Below are 12,511 nucleotides of genomic sequence, written 5' to 3'. Positions count from 1 at the left end.
ACAGGTCCCACCAGTAAGTAAGTTAGGTGTAAAGGTGACAGACCACACAAAAGCATATGGAGAGGACTCATGTGAATTCAGTGTTAGGTTTTCCGAGAAGCAGAAAACGACAATTTAAGTTGTGGGTGAGCTTCTCCTTTCACTCCACTCATGCGAGTACAGCCTGAAGTCAGATCAAGTACGCCCTTCCTAGGTCTTGTTTCAATCTGTGTGATAAAATCAAAACGTGTGTGTAATTTTAGCATTTGAAAATCAAATACTTATTTTTTAATGTTTTTTGGCACAACATACTTCTAAACAAAAACCAATTACTATATTTGGTGCTTGATTGGAAAATGCAAACCAACAATCTGTTTCAAAGTTGGAGGAAAAGCTGGCTACTTTAAATGCGTTGAATAATGAATAAACAAGACGTGTTCAAGGTTCTTGTGAATATTCAGTTGACCCTTGAACCATATGAGCTTGAACTGCACGGGTTCACTTATATACAGATCTTTTTTATATATATATAAATATGTGCAGTACTATAAATATATTTTCTCTTCCTTACGATTTCCTTAACCTTTCTTTTCTCTAGATTATTTTTTTTCTAAGAATGCAATATATAATACACACAACATGCAATATATGTGTTAATCAACTTTATGTTATCGTAAGACGTCTGGTCAAGAGTAGGCTATTAATAGCTATGTTTTTGGAGAGTCAAAAGTTATGCATGGATTTTCAGCTGCATGGGATTGACGCCCCTAAGCCCTGGTGATTGAACTGTGTCATGGAAAGACACATTCATTACGAGTTTCAAAAGAGGTGAAGACAGTTTATAACTATCGGGAGTACCCGAGACAGCCTGTTGTTCGAGGGTCAACTGTACTTGGTTTTCACTTAATGGGCCAACTTTAGAACCTTACCCTGGAGGAAAATATAGCGCCACTTGATATTAATTAACAAGCAACATACACACTAATATGGAGTAGGTATAAAATCACAGACCATACACTCATGTTTGTAAGAAATGTGGCTTACTTGTGTCCTCTATCACTGCAGAATTTCTCATTTGTATCTCTATCACACCAAGCGGTAGAAACTTAATCTGAAATCAATTGAGTCTCCTCTCCCTTTCCTGGAACAGGGTCTAAGTTTGGGCTGTGGGTGGAGGGGCTTCGTGTCATGTCACGAAAGTGGGACGGAGTATCTGGTTCCAGGTTATCATCTGCTCACACACTTACGAGGACATTCTCATTTTAACGTGATGGCCATTTTAACGTTTGTTTAGTTAGGTCACTCCTAGGAACTCTGTGGTAACCATGTCCTTTCCTAGTCTGCCTCTCTTTTAGCTGCTTTCAACCCTCCCTGGCATATGGGCATGTTTGTTGCTCCCCAGTCACCCTGGGGCCACAGGAAACCCTCAAAGCTGACCAAGACCTTCTCCCTTCATACCCCACTAGGGATGTCTGCGCTACTGTTCCTGTCCTCTGCAGGCTGTGGGGACTTGGTGGTCTGGCCAGATCTTTGGGCTCTCCTAGCACAAGGCAGAGCCCTGGGGCTCTCTTGGGATACCAGGTTTGGGTTGAGTTGGGCAGGGGCAGGGGACAGAGCTCTTCTCAGAGGCTCAGAGGTTTCTGAACCTCTGCGTCTTCCCTTCCTCCAGCTAGAGCAAACTTCAGCTCTGGGGAATAGGAAAAACTGGCTCTGACTGATCACATTTTATTTCAAATCCTTTGTTTATGCCCAAGTCCTAGGATTTTGAAACTTACAACTCTTGTTTTTTTCTTTTTTCTCAAAGTATTGCTCTCATTTTCCTCTGTGTCAGGCCTTCCACGAGGAAATGAAAGCAGACTTCTCATCTGCCTGAGTGGCAGAAAGTATGGCCATTGGAAATACTGGTAAACACCAGTTAATGTTTCAAATGATGACCTGTGACTGGCTGATGTTCAGTATAAGGAACCGGAAGTGCTATGTTAAGGTCCCGCGGGTACCTCTTTGCCTCTCTGCCTGCCCCAACCACTCTCTTGGCTCACACTCTCATGAACCTCTCCAAGAGAACTGGTTAGACATGGCATTCTTACGAGCAAGAAGCAGACATTTCTTCTCACAAATTTGAAGGCTTCGCTCAAATGATTCACAACAGCCCCCTGTGAACCTACAGGCAGGCAAACCACACTTCTTAATGACGGGCTGCTGACAGTTCTTTTAGTGTATTCAAAACCACCAAGGGCTAAAGACTTAGCCTCTCAAGTGGATGTGATAATTTAGGTAAAGACATTAGTGGGACCAGGGCAAACCTAATGGTGAGAGATGCCGTTTCCCTCTCAGAGCCCAGTCAACTGTGGGGAAGGTTTTCACGTCTGGGAGATGATTGACATGTGTCAGGGAAAGACACACGTTCATTAAGAGTTTGAAAGAAGTGAAGATAAGAGTGGCTAACAGATACCTGAGACAGCATGTAGCAGCCCTACAATTGTGAGAGAAAGGAGGGGGTTAGACAGCCATGGAATGCTCCCCAGTCCCTCAAGTTTGCTGTGTCAGAGAAAATCAAGCCCTCAGGGACTTTTTAGTTTCATTTTTTTTATTGTGGCAAGACATACATAACATAAAATTTATCACTTAAACCATTTCTAAGTGCATATTTCAGATGCATTAAGTACATTGTTTTACAAACATTACCACTATCCATCTCCAGAAGTTTTTCATCAGCTCATATTGAAACTCTGTACCCGTTAAACAATAACTCCTTATTTCCGCCTCCCCCATCCCCTTATAGGCTTTATTATAGATTCTGTTTCTATTAATTTGACTCTTCTCAATATCTCCTATAAGTGAAATCATACAACATTTGTCCATTTGTGTCTGGCTTTTCACTTAGCACAATGTTTTCAAAGCCTATCCGTGTTGTGACACGTGTCAGAATTTCCATCCTTTTTAAGGCTGAATAATATTCCATTGTATGCATATATCACACTGTTCATCCATTCATTTGTTGATGGACATTTGGGTTGTTTCCACTTTTTGGCTATTGTGAATAATGCTGCTAAGAATATAGGTGTACAAATATCTATTCATCGCCCTGCTTTCAATTCTTTGGGTATATACCCAGAAGTAGAATTGTTGGATTATAGGGTAATTCTATGTTTAAAATTTTAAGGATCTAGCATACTGTTTTCCAGGACAGTTGCACCATTTTATAATCCCACCAGCAATGCATAAGGGTTCCAGTTTCCCTACATCCTCACAACACATATTTTCTCTGTGTGTGTTTTAAATAATAACCATCCTAATGGGTGTGAAGAGTCACCTCATTGTGGTTTTGCTTTGCATTTCCCTAATGTTCAGTGATGTTGAGCATCTCTTCGTGTATTTATTGGCCATCTGTATATCTTCTTTGGAGAAATGGCTATTCAAGGCCTTTGCCCATTTTCAAAACGGGGTTGTTAGGTTTTTGTTGTTGAATAGAACTTAGGAACTTTTATTTCCACTCCCCCTCTCTTCTCTTTAATGAAATGTGATCACACGCTGATACGTTTGTTAAAAGGAGAGAGTAACTTAAGATGGTTGGAGGACTCCAGCAAGAAAGAGCACCAAGGTTCTCATTGCACAGGATTATATCCAATTTCCTCAGCATATGCGGCCCTTCCCAGCCTGGTCCCATATGCCTGTGCAGTCTGATTTTCTGGTCTGACCAGCCCCAAGCTCCACTTTGTTCATTTATCAGCCAGTCCACCAAGGCCCAAAAAACTTCCACACCTCCAAACCTTTGCAGAGCTCAGGTCTCACCTTCCCTGGGAAGGATTTCCTGATCTGCCTCATTTGGTCTTATGGTACACCATTCATTCATTCAAGAAATGTTCATTGAGCACATATTTTGCCAGTGTGAATGTTAATAAACAGAAATCTCATTTAAAATGAAGTCTGGAGGCCAGGAGAGCTCTCACACCTGTCACTCAAAGCACACTACTGATCCCCAAAGGAAGAGATATACCTTCCATCTACAACACCAAGCCATACTGCTTTACTACCTCAGCAGGAGGAAGAAAAGCTTTCTCCTTGCCCAGTAACAGCTCAGCCAATGAGAAGCCACTATACTTTGAACTTTCGGTTTCCTCCAATGGACTCTTCGTTTACAAGCCCCTCCCAAGTCTGTAAAAGAGCGTTCTCCTTTGTTTCTCTGGAGTTGTGTGTAGTCCACTACTAGGCTGCATGTTCTGAATGGCAATTCTTTGTTGTTCCTGAATAAACCCATTTTGCTGGAGAACTATCTGGCTGTCTATTTGTTTAAGGTCAACACCAGGTACAAAGCACAGTGCCAGATACTGGGATTTGACAGTCAATTAAGCAGTTGCTGCTGTAAAGGAACTCATTGTCTAGTGGGGGAAGTGGGCATGTTACCTGTCAATTACAATTCACTGTGAACAAGTGTCAAAATGGGAGTGAGGAGGATGAGGGTAATTACCTTCCTGAGCTGAGAGCTGGAGTTAGTATTTATGTGCTGTGGCCAGCATTCTCGTCTTCTGCACATTAAATGTGAACTTGTGTTTTATTATTTTTATTTCATTTTACAAATAATCCTTTAACAGAATTATTTGTAAACAGCCATCAGCTTCCATAATGCTCATCCTCTCGTCACAAAGAGTAGTGGTATAGTTAGGAAGCGGGTTTCTTGCACACTGGGGTGTTTGAGGGTTGCAGGGCAGACTGTGTATGTTCAGGCAGGCACGTAGAGGAGCATCTGGGGGTTTGTAGGCCTGACCCCTCCCTGACTGGGCTTCCTGGACGTGTATGTGTTTGTGTGTGGATGGGCATGAAGAGTTACGGAAAATCCATCGTCCATCCTGGCATCATGTACAGAGTGTGTGTGGCCCAGAGCAGGAGCTCAATAAATGCTTCTGGTGTTATTGGACTCAATGTATCATGGAGGAAAATTTATCTCCTTTACCAACGACCAATCCATAGTCCAGGGCAGGAAAGAATAGAATAGTTCTAAAGGTGAATCATCCGATTGAATTTGATTCAGAAGAAACATATGGCAAAGTATTTGTCTGTTGCTTTCTTGAGAAACAGGTTGCTTGTCTGGGCTTTGATAGTCTTAGAGGAAGGTAAAATGGGCCCCACAGAAAAAGGTAAAGGCAAATGAATGCAGAAGCAGGATATGTGGGAGGGACAGGCCAAGGAGGCCAGAGCCAATTGTTACAGGGTGAGATTTATACTTGAATGGAGGGATTAACTAGGGAGCAGAGAAGGGACACTTTTGGGGATTACTGAGAAGGAAGAATCAACATAGTATGGATTTTGAGGGTAGGGAATGGAAGAAAAGAAAAAGGATTTAAAATATTGGTTTTAGGATTTAGAAGGGAGGATTTAATTTGGAAGATAAGGGATTTACTGTTAGGTATAGTGACAATTAAGTATTGAAATCACGCAGTCTGAATTGCAACCTTCAGATGGCCCTTGAATACGCCAGTGTGAGGGAAGCCACCTCCTAATAGGAATACTGCTCTTTGTGATGTGCATTACAGGAGCTGATGCCTTTCTATAAATGGCTCTACTGAGGGCCAAACTCTCCTTTTAGCTCAAATCTGTTACTTGCAGGATTATTTATTCACAAGTTTGAAATAGCTCCTTCCCTCCCTCTGTCAGGGCCCTGTTGCCGTCCCAACATCAGTTCTACCAGGCAGGATGAGAGGCCTAAGATTAGAGAGTGCAGGAAGCCAGCAGCCCATTGAGCAAATGATAAACCACCCCTCAATGCATTTTGAACAGGGATCTGCGATATCTCTTAAAACACAAACAAAACTCTGGTTGGGTCATCGGGAGGCTTGCAGGCCTAGCCCCGCCCCCACCCCCGAGACTGGGCTTAGCATGGGTGAGTGTTTATGTGCAGGTGGGCATAAGGCGTTATGGAAAAGTCGTCAGCACTGGAAAAGTGCTGACCCATGGGGAAGTGAGCAAAGTTGTGTGGGTGAAGGCTGGAAGCCCGGCCTTGGCAGGATGCCTCCCTGTGTGATATGAAATTTTGGAACCTCCTTCTCCCATCCCTGCTGCTAATGGTTGTTCAAGGTTCATTATTCATGCAAAAGCCACTTGGCTGTGCCCCAGTGGAGAGAATGACCTGGGTAAAATCCTGGATCTGCCTCTTAATAACCCTGAGGTTTTGGGCAAGGCACGTGAGTCTCTACTTTGGTTTTCTTATTTGTAAGAATATTACGGCCCCCTCAGAGTGTTATTGAGAGGAACACGTAGGGCAATTTTTATATAGTCCCTACCGTGCCCGGAACCATTTGCTGCCCTCCATGGCTGGCACATAGTAGGTGACTTACAGAGGGGAGCTGTAATACTCACTAATAATGACAATAATGCTGCCCAGTCTGTTGTGCAACAGTGAAACAAACATTTTTTAATCCTTAATTTATTTTCTTTTTTTAAGACTCCATTCAGACTGTAGGTATTGGAAATTTAATTTCAAATCAATTCAGAATCTCAGCCCACTCACATGCTGGGGGAGATCTGCTCACTGCTCACTGTCATCTCTTGCCTGCTCCCCCTTCCACATTCCCATCAGCCCTCTGGGCTTCTGGCAGCAAAGATGGAGGCTATATTTTCTCCTCGTATCGGTAAAGCCTCCCCAGATCTGTCTTTTACCGGCTAAGTCTGCTCTTTTCTTGGACACAAGGAAGAGCTGGCTGTTTCCCACACAGTGCTGGGAGTGCTGAAAGGTTCTTTCGGTCTGCCTGCCTAGGTCCCCACCTCGCCACCCCAGGCCACCACCTTCACATCTTGTTGCCGGCCCCTGGAAAGCTCTTCAAGCCACAGAATCCCTGCAAGGTCTTCCTTGGGTCCTTTCCACAGAACCTGCCTGGGGTGGTGTGGAGATGCACCCCAGCGTTCTGTGACCTTCACTTCTCTTTGGCCTGAATACATTTTCTGTATGAGTCTGTTAGGACAATAGCTTTCTCCTTAGCTTTTGGAATGCAAGTCTTTTCCTTAAACTCAGCTGTGAGTTTCAAATTTGAAACTCCCAAAATCAAGAACTGACTTTTTCTTTCTCTCAGCGTTTCTGCTGTGCCATTCATTTCCTGAGGCACAAAGTGTGGGATTTGGAAGTATCTGCCTGGGGAGAGAGGGGTGGGTAGAGGGAATGAGGATATTTCAGGGCACGAGAACCTTGGTTAAAATTTCAAAAATATTTCTCTACTACACTGATATTATTACATCCATCCTCCATACAGTTTCAGCCCCATGGGGCTGAGTTGCAGATTGATTTGCTTCAATGTTGGAGCATTTGAAGATGATTTTGTTTTGCCCTGTTGTTGGCAAAGTCTGACACAACTCCTGGTCTATCAAGCGTAGGTTTAGTGGGGAGCTAAATGCAGCTCTGGCCTCATTCTGCTTCTCAGTCTCCCAAAGGTCATGACACTTTTCTTGATTTGTTTTCCTATTTCCTTGTCTCACAGCCCATCATTGGATACCCTGCTGCCTAGGCAACAGCATTCTGGGCAGCTCTCAGCCACGTGTTACTGGAGAATGTTTCAAGCTTCATACGCGGAGCATTTCCTGCAATCTGGAGTGTGATCTTAGTCTTCTTATTGTCAGTGCATAGCCTTGTGTTGACTCAGCAAAGCTGCTCAGACCCATTTGTGTATCTTCTTGGATACGGGATCTGAAAGGAAAGAGTTATCTATACTTCAAAGATTTCATCATCACCGTCGTGTTCAAGTGACCATACTGATGCTGGTGGCACCTCATTGTGTCCCCTTGCTCGTAAGTGTCTGATCAATGTTCTTTTGAACCGTACTATGTTGTCAGCTGGGCACTTGGGACAAGAGCATTGACTTTCTCTTGTATGGCAACCACAGGAAAAATGCAAGGAACACTATTCATATGTCTACACAGGAGTCACCAGCTACGCCAGCACAGGATTTGTAGAACTGAACTATGGAAGCAATGCCAAAAAGTTTACCTCCGCCATCACCACCATCACCACCAGTAATAACAACAGCTGCCATTTATGGAACAACCATTTTGTGCCTGGACTGAGCTAGACTCTTTACATACATGTCATTTAGTTTTCCCAACAATCCTAGAAAGCAGGCACTGTCGTCCCACTTTATGAATGGTAAAATGAGCTTAGAGAGATTAAATGTTTTGTACCTGTTCACACAGAGAGTGAATGGAGCCAGAATTTGAATCCAGAGCAGTCTGACCCCAGAGCCCTTGCCTGCCAGGCTGGGATGGTGCCGTGTTTGCATGCTTGTGGAACGTCTTACTGGCCTTGCGGAAACCCTAGCGCTGGTCTACCCCTGACATATAGGAGGTGCACAGTTAGCCCTAAAAGAAAATGATCCACTGCTCATATTAGAAATGAATACTGTGTTCTGAAGTGTTTCCATTCTGTTCTGAAGCCACGTTATGTACTAGGTCCTCCCTCCAAGGACTGTCCTCACACCCGCCCAGGTGCCTCCACACCACCTTCACTTCCCGGTTTGGCTCACCATCACCCCAGGTCAGGAGACGGAGGCAGTTTTCCAACTTGTCTTCCTGAGGCTTGTCTTTAGTTTGCTGCTAATCCACGTTCTACACATCAGCCACCATCTTCTTTCGAATCTAGAAATTTGCTCACAACCCGTCAGAGATTCCCCGTGAGCTTAAAACAAAGTTTGACTCCTTCAAATGGCCTTCGACGCCCCTGATGTTCTGGTGCCTCCGGCTTCGAAGGCCTCATTCCTCACCATTGCCTAGTTCCAAGCTCTGTACCTTGAGTGCAGCATCTTGTGCCTGCCTCCGGGCCTTTGCATGTGCCGTTCCCCTCACTGAGAACACTGATCTCCTTTCCATTTACCTGGCCAACCTCTGCTCATCCTCCACATCGTGGTTTGTATGTCGCTCCCTCAGGGCAGCCTTCTGTGCGCCCCTCAGTCTGGTGAGCAGCCCCTTCTGTGCGCCCCCACAGTGCCCTGCACCGTCTGCATCAGAGACTCGCCACCCCAAATCACATTGTGTCCACATCGCCCTCCTTCCCCACCAGACAGTAAGCTCCACCATGAGCCACAGTGCCCAGCTCTAGGCCTGGAGTTGACATAGCACTAAATAAATATTTGGTGAATTAATAGGGAGTTATATTTACCCTATTTCTTAGAGCCATTTTTGAATTGGAATAGCTTTCTGAAAGCTTGGGCTTGGGACTGTCATTATATTTGGGGCAGCCCTTTCAAAGCAGCAAATTAGAAATGGCTTCAAAAGTCCTTGATACGGTCTTTCAGGAACTATGCAGAGGCCTTTGTTAGATTACGGAAGTCTAAACATCTTCAAATTTAAAAAGGTAAGAGATGCAAAATGTCATTTTACAAGTACAGACCCAAGGACTCTTATATGTGTTCTCTTTTATTAAATTGAGTTGCCAGTAACATTAGACAGCACAGGAAAATCACATTTTCACCTGATTAATGAATAGTCCCATTATGCCATTTCACAAACTATTAAAGAATGGAATTACATCTCCTTGTCACTTCCTCACGTCTCCCCTGGCCCACGCAGGACTTAAGCCCTGAAAATGTCTGCTCTGGCTTTTCCTTTGCAGAATTGTCAGTGCTTGGAGAAGTCCCTGCTTTGCAAATTCTCTCTCCTGGAGTGGACGGACCATATGGGACTTTTGACGAGATGGGGGAGCTAAGAGTTCTAGCGTCCTTACTCTCATACAGTTCCCTGCTGCATTTCCACACCAATTCATGCCCTCCATGCTTTTCTCTCCTGCACACCCCTGGCTCTTGCCCCAGTGATTATAGTTAGCAGTTCAGGTTTCCCAGGCTTCAATATCTGTGCGCATTTGCAGAGCTCTCTCAGAAAAAGCTCAGTTCGAGGCTGCTATTTGCTTCAAGGCCATGTTTATATCAATCTCCACAGACCCCACTTGCTGCTGACACCACCCTCCCCACCCTCCCTTCCTCCCCCTCTCAGTCTGGGCTCTTTGAATCCTGGGACCTTCAGCTCTTGCCCGAGCAGAGGGTGAGCAAACAGACTGGGCTTCTGGGCTTGCGTATAGGGGGGTTTCTTTAGTGCCATCTGCCACTTCCACAGAGGTCATTGGGATAAACCGATTTGCTAAACAAAATGGTTAACAACTCATGAATAAAATGTAAAAAAATTCCAGAAGGGATGTGGGTACAACTCTTCTGAGGCACAGCTCTTATGTCCCTTGCACGCCCCTCCCCTCCTCCCACCCACCAAATATACCCCATCTGAACCAGCACTTTCCTTGAGTTCCAGGAGGGGCAGCTGCCATCAGGCCTGGGGCAATACCTTTGTTTTCTCTTTTAATGTTTGCTTTTGTGTGTGTGTATGAAGTATAACATATCCACAGAAAAATACACAAAGCATACATATAGAGAATCAAACACCTGTGCAGCCACCTCCCTCAGGTCAGGAAATAGAATATTGCCTACACCTTATATATGAACCCCAACCCCGCCGGCCCCTTCACAATTCCTTTCTTCCCTCAGAAGTAAACACATACAGTTGAGCTTGAACAATATGGGTTTGAACTGTCCAGGTCCACTTACGCATGGATATTTTTCGGTAAATACTGTAAATGTATTTTCCTTATGATTTTCTTTTTTAAAAAGCCATGTGATTTCACTGATATGTGGTATATAAAACTGAAAACAATAAAAGAATGGGACAAACAAATGAAGAAACAAAAACTCATAGACACATACTCACTAAACACAGTTGAATGATGACCAGAGGGTAAGGGGGAAGGAGGGTGGTAGATGAGGGTAAACGGGATCAAGTATATGGTGATGGAAGGAGAACTGACTCTGGGTGAACATACAATGTGATATACAGATGATATATTACAGAATTGTATACCTGAAACCTATATAACTTTACTAGCAATTGTCACCCCAATAAAATTTAACTAGAAAATTTTAAAAATATTTTTATTAAAATATAGCTAACAAACAATATTATATTAGTTTCAGGTGTATATAATAGTTATTCAACATTTATATACCTAAAGAAGTGGTCACCATGAAAGTCCAGCAACCGTCTGACACCGTGCCATGCTATCACAATATTACTGACTATATTCCCTATGCTGCACGTTACATCCCCATGACTTATTTGTTTTATACCTGGAAGTGTAAACTTCTTATTTCCCTTCTTCTTTCCCCCCATTTTAAAAATGTTCAATTACAGTTTACATTCAATATTATTTTATATTTCATATGTACAGCACCTCTGCTCACTCAGCCACAATCTCTGCTGGTTTTCACAGCCAGAGTTTATTGGGACCTCTCTCCTCGGCCCTGAAACCTTAGACTGGGGAGTCTGGTGTGGGGTTGAGACCCCTTGCTCCTCCCCAAGGGGGACCTCTGCAGCCAAGATAGTCCTTTCAATTTTTACACTTGATCTTAGCCAAAAGGCCGAGAAGCGATGTCCTTTCAATTTTTAATGGTCACACCTGGGTGTGGGCCCAGCCTGTTCCGTGTGTCTGCCCTTCCTACCAGTCTCAAGTTGGTTTCTTCTGTATGTCCGTAGTTGTAGGGCTTTGGTACAGCTAGACTTCAGGTGACTGTCAATGATGGTTGTTTTGTGATTTAGTTGTAATTGATGTGGTCCTGAGAGGAGCTGAGCGCTGCGTTTACCTACTCTGCCATCTTGACCGGAAAAATCTTCCTTACGATTTTCTTAACATTTTCTTTCTTGTAGCTAACTTTATTATACGAATACAGTATATAATACATATGCTGTATAAAATATGTATTAATTGACTGTTTATATTCTTGGTCAGTCTTCTGGCTGTTAGTACTAGTTTAGTTTTTGGGGAATTAAATGTGATATGTGGATTTTCGAGTGCCTCCAGGTTGTTCAAGGGTCAACTGCATTGACTTTTGGCAATAATTTCCTTGATTTATGTTAATGTTTCCACCCCCAAATGCATCCCAAAACAGTATGGTGTGAATGTTTCTGGTATTTTGAACATTATGAAAATGTAATCATACTATGGGTGTTCTTTTGTTTTTCATGTTTGTTTTGCTCAGGATTATGTTGACTAATTTTCATTGCTGTATAGTAATAACAATGGTAAAGGTATGGATTGATTGCCTTTTCCACCACTTATTTATCCATTCTACTTTTGATCACATTTGGGTTGTTTTGAGTTTGTGGTAATTATGAACAACACTCCTGTGAACATCTAGGCTGTGTATCCTGGCACATACAGGCACGCATTTCTGTAGGGCATGTATCTCAAAGTGGAATTCCAGTGTCACAGGAAGTGGATACCTTCAACTTTACTAGATAATGTACAGATTTCCAAAGTGGTTGTTCCAATTTACAGGCTCCTCAGCAGAGTGTAAGAGAGTCTGATGTGCTACATATTCGGCAAAACTCGGTCTTGTCAGACTTTTTAGTCTTTGAGGCTAATGTCTTTTCTTCGGGGTTGGGCCAATGGAGTGGCAAGGGCACCCTTCTTAATGGCTTCCGTACATTCCCGGAGCAAGAAGGGGCTTCTGGTCAT

The 12,511-nt window shown here is 43.5% G+C and overlaps 1 long non-coding RNA gene across 4 annotated transcripts in view; it reads left to right on the top strand.

Annotated features, from left to right (window-relative positions):
* The window catches only part of LOC141570999 (uncharacterized), a 42,972-nt gene extending 30,757 nt beyond the window's left edge, over positions 1–12,215 (top strand). For all 4 annotated transcript variants that reach the window (XR_012495445.2, XR_012495443.2, XR_012495441.2 and 1 more), the window contains one exon: positions 7,446–12,215. This is a non-coding gene — a long non-coding RNA (uncharacterized LOC141570999). The remainder of the gene's footprint in view (positions 1–7,445) is intronic.
* The last annotated feature ends 296 nt before the right edge of the window (positions 12,216–12,511 follow it).

Source organism: Rhinolophus sinicus, chromosome 16, assembly GCF_057876585.1.
Source record: "Rhinolophus sinicus isolate RSI-liver-muscle chromosome 16, RSI-T2T, whole genome shotgun sequence".
NCBI lineage: Eukaryota > Metazoa > Chordata > Mammalia > Chiroptera > Rhinolophidae > Rhinolophus > Rhinolophus sinicus.
Note: the sequence above shows the minus strand (reverse complement) of the source record. Positions and strands in the feature narration are given on the sequence as shown.